The following is a 12,048-nucleotide window of genomic DNA, read 5'->3' on the forward strand; positions in this document are numbered from 1 at the left end:
AAATAGGAATGACTCCCAGTTATTCCCGGCAGATGATACAGAACGGCTGGTAACCGTCCTCATCATAGCAACTGGGGGCTGAACTCCATCAGCCCCCCCCCCCTTCACGTCTAAAGAAAAGATTCTATACTGCCTGGACTATCGTAGCAGCAGGATGTTGGGCTCCTCTCCCCCTGCACCGTTTAATGTTATGCCTGGACTATCATAGCAGCTGGAGGCTGCCTCCCTCTCATTTTATGTCACTAAAAAGTCAGTGTTTCTTGTTCCTGCATTCTTTATTACTTCATCACACAAATGGGGGGACCTTGCAGCGGTAGCCCAGAAGGGTTGGGTGAGGAGGGAAGCAACGAGTGGCGTCTGTTGCAGGGGCACCCCCTAGAATGGCATGCAGTTCATCATTTCTGCGGGATCTGACATGGAGCGGCTGTGCTCTCTGATACACTGGTTCTCTAGTACACTTGCCCCATATTCTAGGCAGGACTGACTCTATTTTTAAATAAACCATAAAGGAGGGATTGACTCAGGGAGTCATTCCCATTTTTGTCTTTGCGCCCCCGGCCGACCTCAGCAAAGGTCAGCCAGGAGCATCCATGACAGCAGCAGACGGTACAGAAAGACTGATAACCGTCATCTCATCACCAATTTACAATGGCATGGCAGACAGTACAAGAGGGATAGTAACCGTCTCTGCTACCTTGCAAAGGCAAATGAATGCTGCTGTGTAGCGCTGCAGTACCGCCTCTGTCAGCAGCATCCAGCACACATAAGATGACAGTGACAAAAGGCAAAACAGGCTCCATGGTTGCCATGCTATGGCGTCTGCCAGGGCAATCCAGGGAAAAAGGGCGCGAAATGATTGTCTGCCGTTGCTTTCACGGAGGAAGGAATGAGTGACGACATTTACCCAGAATCACCTGCAACACTGGTTTTGCCCCATCATGCGTTGGGATCTCAACCCAGAATTCCAATGGACGGGGGAGACTGCAGGAACTATGGGATAGCTACGGGATAGCCACCCACAGTGCAACGTTCCAGAAATCGACGCTAACCTCGGTACATGGACGCACACCACCAAATTATTGTGCTTTGTGTGGCCGCGTGCACTCGACTTTATACAATCTGTTTTACAAAATCGGTTTATGTAAAATCAGAATAATCCTGTAGTGTAGACGTTCCCTCAGCTTATCTGTACAGTCACACTTTTGTTAGAGGAGAACAAACAGGTCGGTGTATGCTCAATCTGGTTTACACACAAGCACCCCCCAGCAAAAGTTCTCCTTCTTGTCCAATTAATTTCTGTGGCATTGCAAGCTGCATCACTTTCTCCCCAGATGTGCTCAGTTTTCAAATGCCAGCCAGTCTGGCCGTCGACGGCCTGCCCCTGCTCCCACTGAACCCAGTGGCAAACTTCTTGTTGATTGTAGAAGCCCCTGGTTTGTCTCATACAGCAGCTGTTTGGCTACTGCAATTAAGGCTGGGCTTCTCAAAGCAGTTTAAGGGATTCAGGCATCCACCTGTGATGGAGAATCAGTGGCAAATGGGCACCTAATGACAACATTCCTTGCTGAAGGCCCCTCCCTAAATGCTTTCTTTCTTGATCACGTTGGACTCAAGGAGACACATGACAGAACTACGCTCAGGCTGTGTCTACACTATGGAGACGATATATCAGCATAGCTACATCCGCGTAACCCCATAAAGTAGATACAACCTACACTGACGAAAGGGGTTTTTCCCTTCAGTGTAGGACCATCGCCTCCCTGAACTAATTTAGCTACTTCAACGGAGGCATTCATTTGTCAGCGTCGCTGGACCTGCATTGGGGGTTAGGTCTGCATAGCTGTGTCAGGTGGGAAGGACCCACACCCTTGACCTATGCAGCATGTCAACCTAACTTTTTAAGTATAGACCAGGCCTTAATTAGAGCGTGTGCACATTATCGCTGGGCTGCTAAGCGTCTGCCCCAAGAATCCACCTCCACAATGCCTGTGCTCCTATGATTACAGAGGCTGGGGTTTTAATAACAATACTTTCTGCTTATATGGAGCTTCCCAACTTCAAACAGCTGAACAAACATTCACTAATTAATCCTGCATGTCAGAGAATCTTCCCAAACTTAGCCCAGACCCGTGATCTTTATCCTGGGTCATAAAACAGTCTCCTGGCTCTTTTTCCCTGTTGTCTCTTTCCCTTTGAAGGCAATGGAGCTGCCTCTGTCAGCAGAAGGAACCTGGGAGCTATTCCAGCCTCCACCCTGTTATTTCAGGAGCTTCAATATATTCCTGGTGGATCCTCTGGTTTCCACAGCAGAGTGGTATGATTTCTCACTCAGCTCCCTGCACTTACAGTCACGCACCCCCTCCCCCCGGTTCTCTTGAGTACTGGTTCACAAACTTTTGTAGTGGTGACCCCTTTCTCCTAGCAAGCCTCTGAGTGCGACCCCCTTTATAAATTAAAAAAGCTTTATAATATAATTAACAACATTATACATGCTGGAGGCAAAGCGGGGCTTGGGGTGGAGGCTGATAGCTTGTGACCCCCCATGTAATGACCTTACGACCCCGAGGGGTCCCAACCCCAGTTTGAGAACCCCTGCACAAGAGGCTCCCCTGGCTTCAGGGACACAATGGATTTGGAACAGTTACAGGCTCCCCTAAGAGGCTTATGTAGACAGCCAATGCTCCCCTCCACCCCTGAGCACAGGATCAATTGTGCTCAGCCCAGTTCTCCCCTTCTTCCCTTGCCAAGGAGGCTTCCCACTGGGCACAAATGACCCAATACACGTAGAGGATGATCTCAAATTATTATTCTGTGTATTACGGTAGCTCCTAAAGGTCCCAGCCAAGATTGGAGGCTCATTGTGCTAGCACTGCACATAGAATCATGGAATATCAGGGTTGGAAGGGCCCTCAGGAGGTCATCTAGTCCAACCCCCTGCTCAAAGCAAGACCAATCCCCAGACAGATTTTAGCCCCGGATCCCTATATGACCCCCTCAAGGATTGAACTCACAACCCTGGGTTTAGCAGGCCAATGCTCAAACCACTGAGTTATCCCTCCCCCCCACATAGTACAAGAGACAGACCTTGCCTCAAAGGGATGACAGTCCAAACAGATGAAATGTGGGAAGGGAAACGGGTACAGACAATAGCTGGGACATGGGCAGGGTCACCCAGCAGATCAGTGGCAGAGCTAGGAATAGAAGCCAGGACTCCAGGCTTCCAGTCCAGTGTACTAACTGGATACCCACAAAAGAACTTGAGTTCACAGCACTGAGCATAGAGACAGCGTGTCACTTCGGTACCAATCCTTCAAGTTGGAACCCTGCGACCACGTGCAGGCCCTGCTGCGCCCCAGGGTACAAGCTGCGTGGCTCTAACCGCAGGAGCAGGGCCTCAGGCGGTACAAAGAATCTATTTTGCAGTGACACTATAAACATCAAGCTCAGGTCTGAAAGGGATGTAATGCTTCTGCACCACCAGCGCAGGGTAGCAAAGCAAAGCAATGCGTCAAAGACTCAAGCATTCTCCCCCCTTTGTGCAATTGGTTTGTTTGCATGTTCCTCGCTCAGGCTGGACAGCGGAACCGTGCTCGTCAGGTTCGCTTTGCCCTCGGCATGTACCAGCCTCACCAGCGTGACTGTCCTGGCATAACCCTCGCCTTTCCCTCCCTGCTATTGACCTCACCCCCTGTGTCATTTGAAGGAGAGGCTGGAAGCTTGGCGGGGCAGAGGCTCATTTCTTTTTAATTTTTGAGCGTGCTTGAGCAGGGACCGGTTCTTTTTAATTCTCACATCCATTTCATTTGGCAGCTGGTGTGTCTGGAATCAGGTCACAGGAGGGGAAGGTTTAAAACTGAAAAGGCATCAACCCCCTCCTCCCCCCAACTTTCCTATTCTTCTTAGACTTTGTAACCTTGAGCCCTTTAAGAGGAAAAACAAAAACCAAGACAATCTTAATTTCTGTCCTGAAATTAGCTCCATTTACAGAACACTGTCCATGTCCCCACTGTAATCACAAGGGGGTCACTGAGTGCTTTCCACACCTCACCATTAGACCACAGTCACCACCTGGCTTATCCATTAAGGCTGGGGGTTCCATCCCACTGGGTCGCACAAGAGCTGCTGACCAGAAGACAGGGATGTGTGCAGCTTTCATCGTTTCTCACAGGCCCGTCGTGGGAACCTGGAATGCAAGGGTCTTAAGGTGATGTCATCCTTACCATGTATTTGCATGTCTGTGCATGTGGTTCAGAGCTCAGGGAAAGGGACACAACAACACACCTGAAGACTGAAGCCCTATTAGTGACAGAATACACAGAGCACAGGCTCAACACAACATGCCTCAAACATAAGCAGGAGGCACCTCCTCTGGAAGAAAGCAGGCAATAGTTTGGTCTCCAGGTACCATTCAGCCCTTTGCCTCTTGGCTGAATATGTCAAACAAGGAGCCTAAGAAAGTGCTTGTTTTGATGTAAACACCTGTCCACAAAGAACCCAAAGTCTTTTCACAAAAGTTCACCAAACACAGGTGAGATCCTGCAGGCTAGTGGGCACGGCATTGGGCTGGGAGGCAAGAGATCTGCCGTCTGTTCCCAGCTTTTCCACCAACCTGCTCTGTGACACAAGGCAAGTCACTTCACTTCTTTGTGCCTCTGTTTCCAATCCCACATTATTCAAGACTGGGATTTTTTAAGATATGCTCTAGTTCCAAAGGAATTATTCTGGGAAGTTCTCTGGCCTGGGTTATGCAGATCAGCGAGATGATCACAATGGTCCAATCAGCCCTTGAAATCTGTAAGACGTTGACTTTTGGTCACTATTGATCTGGGCCGGACTTGAACCTGCAGCCTAGAAGTGAAACCCAATGCACCCGGCAGTTTGCTTTAACCAGCTGAGGTTTATCTTTTTGCTGCCCCTAGGAGCAAAAACATCCACATTTGTTGCTTGTGGCTGGTATTCCCAAACTTTTTTTCCCTGAGGCCCAGCTGTGCAGGTGCCACAGGCCCTGCAGCCCACTATTAGCACTTCTCAAGGAACATCCATTGTAATGATCACATACATATAAACTCTTCCTGGTAGTCCATCGATCCAATGATGACAAATCTGTGCCGATCATCTATTGTTGGTCTCATGGTGTGCCCTCTGATGACTGTACAAGCCAATTCTAGAGGTGCACATTTTGCTGCAGACGGTGCAGGGAAGTTCGTGGTCAGTGGATTGTGCGCTACTGATGCTCTGTGACGTCGTTCGCGTGCCTCTTGTAGACGTCGGCAGCGGTCTTCCTCAAAGGCAATGCAGGTATTTCTAACTGTTGCACGCCACTGTGTTCTGTTGCTGGCGGCGTCCTCAAGGTCCCTAGGTTTGATACTGCTGTACTGCAGATTGGCTTTGATGGTGTCCTTGTAACGTTTCCGTGGACGACCTATATGCCAGATGCCCTGGGAGAGCTCACCATACAGAAGCTGGCGGGAGATTCTGTTGGCATCCATGTGGCTGACATGACCGGTCCAACGTAGCTGTGACTTAGGGTTATACAGAGTGATAGGGTTATAAACTATAACATTGTAAACAAACAATATCCAGGTTTCCCTCTCCTTTTAATGTAAACAACTGTCACCACAGAAATCCCTAGCAATGTGCACTAAAAGACATGCTTCCAGATCTTTGAAATCAAACAGTTTTACTAAATCTGCTCTTTAAAAAAATGTCAAGAGCCAACTGTGGTGTTCAAAGAGGTAAAACACAAAGTAACAACACATAAAATTGAAAAATAAGCAACACAACAATGTTAACAAAATTATTAAAAACTCATTGTGTTTGTTGATTTTAAAACAAAACAGTTGTCCAACTTTAAATACTATATTGTGTTTTCATTATTTTTAAGAGTAAAATCTGAATTTCTGTGCCGTGTAAGAGCCAACCCTACTCTATCCTAAATAGAAAAAATCAAATATTGTAAATAAAAATATAAAACAACAGTTATATTAGAACACACTGAGGCAATGGGTACTTATCCGATCCCGTAAAGGAGAATCCAAACTTCAGGTATGCATTGTCATATTTTCTTACCATTTTATTTTTTTGGCTGGCTCCATATGTGTAGCTGTAGACGGCCCGGGACTTTCCTTATCTTCTCCACCTCGTTTTCAAAAACGAAAGCGATCCACGTCAGACTGAAATACGTCTTGCTGGTTTTTACAGTTGTAAACAGCGGACTGTGTGCACGTTGCCAGGTTACCTTGCAGTGAAAAGCACCGTTGTACTCGCAAGAATTAAACCTGACATATTGCAACGTGGGGGGGGTTAAATAATTTTTTCCTATACTGTGTCCAACATATACAGCTCAAAACGGGACATTTCTATTGATTTTACTTAGATTACACAATCATGTGGAGTTAAAGATGTACTAAGAGCTTGACTGGAGAATGCAGTTGCACTGGCAGACTACCCAGGACTGCATCTCTGCCCACCTTTGGGCCACGGCCCACAGTCTGGGAACCCCTGGCCTGTGGGACTCTTCAGAAATAAGTGTGTTGAGCAGAAACTACCACTGATTTTTACTCTAGGCTGAGACTGAACTTACATTTTTCTGTTACTATTTAACCTGCATCTTACTCGCCTGACCAAAGGTCAGTGTTCAAAGCAGGGCCGGATGTGTCATATGAGTTTTAAGAAACGGTTTATGAGAAAGACCAGGAAGGGCACCTGTTGAACTCCCCTAATAACCGACAGTAGGGAGCCACTGGGACCCGGGCAACAGTAATATAACCTACCCACTGAAAGCTAGATTGAATGGGTTTGGGGAGGGAGCAGATTGCGGAAGATGGAGCTGGGCTATTTAAATAACAGTCCAAAAAGAACCGAGCCGTGGGAGGGACTGAATTCCAACAATGTCCACCCCATGCAATCAAAGCAACACCGCTACCACCACGCTCATCTATAGATCTCAAAGCACTTTACAAAGGAGATCGGTATCATTATCCCCATTTTGAGATGGGGAAACTGAGGCCCAGAGGGGGGATGTGACTAGCTCAAAGTTACACAGCAGGCCAGTGGTACTAGAACCTAGGTCTCCTGAGTCCCAGTGCAGTGCTCTGTCCACTAGACCACACTGCCTCTTTGGCACTAATGAGTAATCCCAGCTCAGTGCTTCAGAGGAGAAACACACCTGCTCAGAAGACCCCTGCAGATATGCCAGGGTGTGAGTGAAAGACGATGACATTTCCTTCCCAGCCCCATCTTTGGTCACTGGCACATGAGTAGGAGTCACCCTAGTTAAGGATCTAACGCCATTCCCATCCCCTTTATCCTAGGAGAGTCTTCAGTGCCAGTCTGCTGCCTGAGCAGTTGGGGCTGGTGGGGAAAACTACACGGGATCAGAAGCTGGAAAATTTGTGCCGTGCTGCAGACCAAACGGCTTCATTCTCAACAGCCGCCTCTGCCTCACCAGTCAGGAGTTGGGAGCTTGGCAGGCCATTTACCAGGCCAGCAGACACACACAACAGTAACATCCTTCATTCCAGCAAGTTCCAACCACGCAGAGATATAACCTCACCACAACGTACAGCTGCAGACCACTCACATCTAGAAGTTTGCCCCAAGCTCACTGAAATCCACTCCCGATTGCCCCGAGCCAAGCAGAAAGTCTTGGATATTAGCCAACATCGCAAGCCCTCCGGGGTCAGAGGGGACAAGTGTTTTCAGGATCAGGGAGGACGTCTTTCTTTAAATGGCATCCGCAAAGCAGGTGAGACATCGGTTTGATCATCCAACACACTCGTGTTCTCGCTTTAAGCAGCAGATTGCGTGTACCCCTTGTCACTCACCCAGTCTATTCACGTTGAAGGGCCTCAAGCCAAAATGGGCAATGGACGGCAGGCAGGCTGGCTTCGAAAGCTACTGCCCTAAATGGCTGGACTAACCTTCTCTACTAGAACCAATACCATCCAGCTTTTTATAGCAATGTCTCATCTCTCAAGAAACCTTTGTAGGCATAAAAAAAAAAACTGAAATTTTAACTGTTCAATGTTGTCTGTTGTACATGACTTACATTTGTGTTCTCTGGAGCACACAGCAAAAGTAACTGATGCCCTGCAACTCTCACAAAAACGTGAGCTCTGTCACACTTTAAATAAATATAAGAAGTCATCAGCTTTCTCGATCTATAGGGACACATTCCACTACTAAAATCACACATCCCAAATAAATGTATTTACCTCTTTTACTCTGACAGCCAATCTTAAGGGTTCAAAAATAATGAGCCTGGCCCCCAGCATTACTGAGACTAGATTAATAATAAAGCCATTTTTAAATGAATACAGGAAAGAAGTCTTTACGATTCGTGTTTTCACACTTTTCTACACAATCGTAAGGGCTAAAAACTTACTTTATTTAAGAATCTCAGCTTTTATTCAAATAATCACATGACTCCAGGCACTGAGGCTTTAAAGAAACACCCCAAAATATGGTGAGACTAGCAATAAAATCAGGAGAGCTGGCAGCACTGAAGATCTTCTGAGTACTAGCAGCGAAAAACTTTAAAATCCAGTCTGCTTGGTATTATTTATGCTTTAAGGTCCCAAGTCAGGAACACAATTAAAATCACGTGCCTAAGTCTGACTGACTTCAACAGGACTTTAAGAGTCCTTCCCGAATATAGATGCTTTCCTGAATCAGGGCCTTCGTCTGCTTTTCTGGATTTTCCTTAGCTTGGAAAATAGCAGTCAGTGATGTTATGTTCACTTTCAGATTCTTAATGCCAGGATCCCTGGATCTCAAACATTGTAAGGGGATATTTTAAAGCGGAGGCTTTTCACTGGGACATTTAAAAAATAAACTGGAGAAACATTTCTATTGCTCTTAAATTTTATACAGCAACTCGTTTGTATGAAGCGTGAATTAGGGGCTCGATTTCAGTTGATGTCCCTTTAAAGCTATTCTAATTATGACGCTGGCTAATATTTCCCACTCAGGTGCATGGATTTGTTAATGCAGGCCAACTCATGTTACATATCTACATACACACACACACATATGCACACACAGTCTCTTGTATCTAGGTACAGCGCTGGCTGTCACTGATACAATACACACACAGACGAGAGGAGGGGGGCTAAAGTATTATCTTCACACAAAGCGTTTTAGGTTACTGGGCAAAGAGGAAGCAAAGAGGTAGATCCTGCAGATAGCCTGAACAGATACACCAGCGCACGCATGCCATGCCTAACTAAAAGAAGAGTGGAAAAACAAAGAGACTTTATGGGTGTCTCAATAATTACATATCTGTTACGTTATGTGCCCGAAAGTGAAACATAAAACTGCCATCACCACATTTATTTCCTAGTGTGACGTCCCCTCCTACAATGTACAAGAGGACGGGTTACATCATGTGCTTCCACAGCAGGAGAATGTACAGTATGTACTGTAGTTCCAACAGCTGCTACAGAGCTCCGTACAGAGGCAGAAGACGGGGGGAGACATACACCCCCACCAGGTCCTGTTATTTAGATGTCCTACCCTGCTTTCCTTTTACTCATCTTTCATGTTGATGCTTTAGCTGCTTCCTATGATACCAACCCAGAAATATTTTCCACCCTTCTGTTCTTCCAATGACGCCCACGCTCCCAAAGCTTTCTATGTATTTGTTTTTAATCCGTTGTCACTGTCACTCCGGGTCATGCCAATGATGTTTCAGCTCTTACAAGGTCAGAATACATAGACAGCATTAGATAATATACGAAAGAGAAAAGGCCACTTCTCAAGGTTATGAGGCCTCTACAGCTCATTTAACTTTGCAGCATGTCCTATCTGGGTAGTGACGTCTTCCAAATGCTTCACTCTGCATCTTGTTTTTCTAAGCATTAACTGCAATAGCAGGAAAAATGTCAGCAAATAAACACACGGCTCCGTATAAGTCAAATCCGAGCAGCTATCTGGAACAGGGGGCTTGATGGGTTGTTGACTGTAGTATGACATTAAGTCACACGCTATACCCAACTCTCTTCTCCCAGTGGTTATAATGACCCCACTCTTAAAATAAATGTAGATGAGATGCATCTGAAAGGCAAAGCCTTCCATGAAAGACCATTCACAAGGGCAGTCAAACTTTCTGGCCCACAAAGCAGCCTGCATCTGACAGTGCCTTTGCTAGTGACCCATACAGTTAAACTGAACAAACACTCAAAAGCATCTTATCGGGAAGGGTCCTACCCAGGTATGGAGATGGGCATAATGAGACTCTTCCATCTCTGATCCCCAAGATTCTGGGACAGCTGGGATGGCATGCCGTTCTCCCAGAGCTGCGTCTCTGAGCCGTATGGCCAGCTGCCCCCGTGCACCAGCCAGCCGGTGGGCAGACAGGAAGGGAAAAGGGAAGTCTATGGCTGGAAACAGCAAGCTGGGCAGGTAAGAGACCAACTCTGGGAAATTCAGAAGCCTCTCTGGGACTTTTCCAACCTGGAAATTAATAAATTAATTAATAAAAAGGAGGGACACATGCATTCAGCTCCAAGATACAGACAGAATCTTGGAGTTGAGTGCATGTATCCTGGACTGGAGTGCATGTGTCCCTGCCTTTTATTAATTCTCCTGTGCTGATTTATTAAACCCTTTTCCATTCCCACCCTCAACGTGGGAGTGGAAGGACACAGCAAATATTTTCACCAGAGCCTGGTGTTTGAACCGACATCCAAAGCCTCCTCATTAGTGACCAAGGCAGAGGAAGAGCAGGCTGACTTTGGCTGATGTCAGTACAGGACAACTTCTCCCAGTGGTTATAATGACCCCACTCTTAAAATAAATGTAGATGAGATGCATCTGAAAGGCAAAGCCTTCCATGAAAGACCATTCGCAAGGGCAGTCAAACTTTCTGGCCCACAAAGCAGCCTGCATCTGACAGTGCCTTTGCTAGTGACCCATACAGTTAAACTGAACAAACACTCAAAAGCATCTTATCGGGAAGGGTCCTACCCAGGTATGGAGATGGGCATAATGAGACTCTTCCATCTCTGATCCCCAAGATTCTGGGACAGCTGGGATGGCATGCCGTTCTCCCAGAGCTGCCCACTCCCTCCCCAAACACGTATGAGGAAATTTTGATGCCATGACTGTAGATTTTAAACAACTCTTCCACCACCAAAGTCTGGTGTAGCAATTGGACGGGTAGGTGGTTCTGCGGTCAAACATGCCTTTTATGATCTTTGTTATTATCCTTTGTATTTCCATAGACCCTAAACACTGCAGTCATGGACCTGCAGGACTCCATTGAACCAAGTGCTGTAGAATGACAAAACACAGAGCTTACAATCTAAAAAGATCTATCCTGGTTTGGCTAAGTTATAAGCCTTTGGCCTTGCCGCCTTCTCTAGCATAAATACATAGCAACATATACATTTAAAAAAAAGATACCCTACCAAAACAAGTCACTCTCCTGCACACCCTCTTCCCACCCGGGGAGAGGCTGAGAGAACAAAACATGCCCCAGATATATAGTCACGTTGTTTAGAAGGCACCTGGATGCTTCAGCGATGAGCACAGGACAAGAACATCTCCAGAAGAGAATGTCGCCCATTGCTGTTTGCACGCATGCAGCAGAACTTGCTTTCTCAATGTTCCAGCTGCACTATGCATGCTCTGCAATGCTAGGTAGCAGACACACACTCCTACACCTCCGCATGGAGGACAGACAAAAACTGCTCCTCCCGGTTCACCCACTAATGCTGAGACTGTCTCTTACCAGGTTGGCACGATGGTGCCACGATCTCAAATGGGGCCACTAGATGACAGGCTACCATAAAATAATAACCTTGAGGCAGTGAATTGGAGGGCCTCGACCCTGGGCAAGCTTCTGGGTGCTACTGCAATATAAACAACAATGAACTCCTGGCCCACCCATTGTCTGTGTTTTGTTTAGCTTTGATTTGCCAGGCTTCTACTTAGAAACCCTAGGAAAGTTCATTAGGAATGAAAGAGCAACTTAGAGAGAGGAGAGACAGATGCTGCCTGACTGGATGTGTGAAAAAATTCTGACAGGCAGAAATCATGGAACTC

General features: G+C 46.6%; 1 protein-coding gene across 10 annotated transcripts in view; it reads right to left on the reverse strand.

Moving 5' to 3' along the window:
- Positions 1 to 12,048, reverse strand: part of LPP (LIM domain containing preferred translocation partner in lipoma) — a 443,377-nt gene that overhangs the window by 378,620 nt on the left and 52,709 nt on the right. For 2 of the 10 annotated variants that reach the window (XM_030574718.1, XM_030574720.1), the window contains one exon: positions 6,070 to 6,139. The exons of the other annotated variants lie outside the window; for them this stretch is intronic. The gene's annotated coding sequence lies outside the window, so the exon portion shown is untranslated. The remainder of the gene's footprint in view (positions 1 to 6,069; positions 6,140 to 12,048) is intronic. 10 annotated transcript variants of the gene reach the window in all.

This window comes from Gopherus evgoodei, chromosome 9 (genome assembly GCF_007399415.2).
Source record: "Gopherus evgoodei ecotype Sinaloan lineage chromosome 9, rGopEvg1_v1.p, whole genome shotgun sequence".
In the NCBI taxonomy this organism is placed as follows: domain Eukaryota; kingdom Metazoa; phylum Chordata; order Testudines; family Testudinidae; genus Gopherus; species Gopherus evgoodei.